Here is a 3,442-nt window from a genome sequence, read left to right on the forward strand (position 1 = left end):
TAGGTTTTTGTTTAGGTATTAGTTTTTGCGTGCAATTCAAATTTTGCATGAAAGTAGTTTTATTTCTGCTGACTTTCATGTTGGAGTACTAAATACCTTTCTGATGCAATGGAAGTGATTCTTAAATAAATATATTTTCTTCAGACTTCTGATGTTTTAGTTTTTACTTTATGTTGTACCCCCCATATACAGAGATATAGATCCACTACTATAGCTTTTTGCAATTTATCTGAAGATGCAAATATGCTGGGAAATAATTTATTGAAGTTTTTCAATGAAATGTGTCTTGATTAATAAGTATTGAAAAAGCAACCAAATATTTAAATCCTATACTGGGAGACTCATCTAAAGGCCAGAACATGATCTAGAAGCTTTTGGAATTCTTTTAAAAAGTCAAGTATTTGGCTTAAAATGGTTTTTCTCTTCTTATAAAGAAATCTCTTGTTGCAACAGAAAATTTTATGGCAGAGAAGGTAGGATGAAATGGATGTATGGGAGTGAGGACAAGGGTGAATTAAGGTTGTAGTCCAGCAAACAATGTTCAGGATCCAAGTGGTTGGTAACAGGGGACAAACTGTAGCTACATGCTGGATTACTTCCTCCTCTACGTATTTCATCTGGCAGCACTTTAACTTTCTTTTTCCCTTTCCTCTTTTTTCTCCCTTCACCTTTTTTTTCTTCAGCTAAACTGTCACAGTTTTCAGCGAGCAAAATACCACTGGTATAGAAAACCGAACAGTGCATAGTAAAATAGGACACAAGACAAAAGACTTAGTCTGAGAGCTGAGATCATCGCGGAGCCTACAGACCCGTGCAGCTATTTCAGTGTTCTATGGGCCTGGAACAGTTTTGTAATTCTTGGTGTGTTATTGCCCTCTGCTGTTCATGTGGAAGCACTGACTGCAGAGATGCCTTTTAACTGTCCACGTTTTCGGGCAACCTTAGCTTGCTATCTGGGAAAGACAAAGTAGTTCAAAGATTTAAAACCGAGTGGTTTAAGGAATTGCCCTCTAAAAAACCTGAATATTCAAAGAAGTCACAAAACAGCGCCCCTTATTCTCCATATGTTGAAAAGAAATACATGATTCGATTTTCTGGATAGTGAAAGTAGTTTCCTTTTTAAGTTTTTGAGGGGAGGAAAGCAGGAGGCAATTGAAGTAGCTTCTTGGAGACTATTCAGCCAAGTGAGAGCAAAGAATAGATAAGAGGACAGGGAGAGCAAAATGTGCTAAAGGAAGGAGGTAATGAATAATTTACATACCAGGAGGGTAAAGCAGTTCACTGTTGAACAGTTTGTGTTTCTGAGAGGGTGTTGAGCAGAAACTGGCTTGTCTCCAACGAGGAGCCTGCCTCAGTCACTTATGACTTTACCCCTCTCAGTACTCTGGGAGTGGTCCCAAAGACTTCTCAAACCTTCAGCTCTTGGGCTGGGGCACGTGAAGCCAGAGGAGGCTCATAATCTTTGGAGCTGACTTGCTGGCTTATTTTGCAACTTCTGAAGAGGCCAGGACAATCTTCTCAATGGAACGCAGCCCATGTGCAAATGTGTGTCTGAGCAGGGGGGTTTCATATTCCCTGTTGCAGGCTTCAGACCTGTAGTGCCCATGGCTGCTAGTTCCTGCAGTTCTGAACTTCCAGTTGACTTTAGGCATCAAGGTGCCAGGAATCCCTCTTGCTAAAAAAAGCAATTCAGAGGCTTGGGCCTTGCTTTAGCATTAAGCTTTTGCTCAAGAGTTTTTCTCTTTGAGGAATTCGTTTAGAGACTAACCTTTAATCTTTAGAAAATTACATGCATATTTATATATAAACTTGCATCTTGTATGATAAGCCTCAAAGTACAGCCTGAACTGCTCTTAAAAGGTTGTTTTTTTTTTTTTGCTGTAAATTGTTAATTCTAAAACTTCTTAAGTCCCAACTTGAAAGGCACAAAATGATAGATTTCATAAAATAAAAACTTGAAAAAATATGATTTTAACATTAACAAGCTTTTTTAAAAAAAGATTTGTTTATTTATGCTTATAGAACTGGGGTACAGGCCAAGGGTGTGGTGGGTGAGAAGATTCACCAGAGACAGAGCGGAGAGCAGGACAGGCAAATGCACTGAAATACACTGCTGAGGTGAGTGGCGGGTGGGCCAGGAGAGGTCTGCCACCCTGTGGGTCAGCAACTTTGTGCTCCTGAGAGCTTGATGGTGTGGTGCTTTAACTGTTGTGTCACCAGGGAGAGCCCATTAAGTTGATTTTTTTAATACTTTGGGATAGGAATCATCACAGTGTTGGCTTTAGTACATTTCATTTTTCTTGTGTGACACCGTAGGATTTATTTACCCACTTAAATATACATTCTCCACTGTGTCATGTTTTAAAGACATGGCAAAAGATAAGATAGATTGTATCCTTCAGCTTTTATCATAATTTAGAAAATACCCCAATAATTATGTAAGAAGGCACCAAGTGTAGAAAATGAATTTCCCTATTACTTTTCTTTTTATTTTTTCCTTTATTTTATTACCGTACATTGCATTTCTTTTCTTTGCAAACAAATGTTTTCTTCTGTCTATATACATTTACTTTTTGGCTATAAGAAAAAAAGCCTGGTTTACTTCACTAATAGAAATATCTCTTAATGCTGAGATGCCATGGTATTTTTACTGCTGGTGATTTTTTGTAGTTATCTATGATTGTGTAATTAGAGTTGAGTGGAAAGGTGCTCATCATGTTTATTCTAAATAGGAATACATAATCGATTGTTATAGTTCTCAGGAGGCAGTCAGGCAGTGCAACTGCCCAATATTTTTGAGGCTAATAGGTAAAGCCTAGGGAATTTAGCCAAGGTTCAGGAATAAATGTCCATACAATGTACAGTATGAAGCCAAATTGGACGTTAACAAAAAGAACAAAATCATTAATTGCTCTTTTTGGCAATAGGGACAGTGAATTTTTCATCATTTTATTTTGTGGCTTTAATGCTTCGTGTGCTAGCAGGCCTCTTGGCAGCTAGGCCATTTCAGCACTGAGTTCCCTGTGTTAGGGCCAACCTGGGGGCTGGTGAGATGAAGAACTTGCTATAAGGCCCCTAGAGAGACAAGCACCCTGAACCTCAAAACCTACCTGTTCTAAATAGGTTCTGCTATCCACCACATCAAGACAAAACATACTCTAGTGCATAAGACCATTAGTGAAAGGAACTTTAAAACAATTAGTGTGCAATACACAGAAGGAGAAGAATGGGGAAGAATCCAGTTTACAATTCAAGCACCCAAAGTAACCCATCCTGTCATGGGTAAAATTCCAGCCAATCAGGGTTGGAGAAAGCCTGCCCCAGTCTGAAGCACCTTTTGGTGGCGACCTATACAAAAGGGTCAGATACAGCCACACACGTCTGGAAGTAGACTTGTCTGAGAGAACAAAATCAAAATGAAGATCAGTGCTGCCATTGTTAA

General features: G+C 38.9%; 1 pseudogene; it reads right to left on the reverse strand.

Moving 5' to 3' along the window:
* Positions 1-2,566: 2,566 nt before the first annotated feature.
* On the reverse strand, positions 2,567-2,948 carry LOC101626217 (annotated as a pseudogene).
* Positions 2,949-3,442: the final 494 nt, after the last annotated feature.

Source organism: Condylura cristata, unplaced genomic scaffold, assembly GCF_000260355.1.
Source record: "Condylura cristata isolate star-nosed mole 26May11 unplaced genomic scaffold, ConCri1.0 scaffold00003, whole genome shotgun sequence".
Classification (NCBI taxonomy): domain Eukaryota; kingdom Metazoa; phylum Chordata; class Mammalia; order Eulipotyphla; family Talpidae; genus Condylura; species Condylura cristata.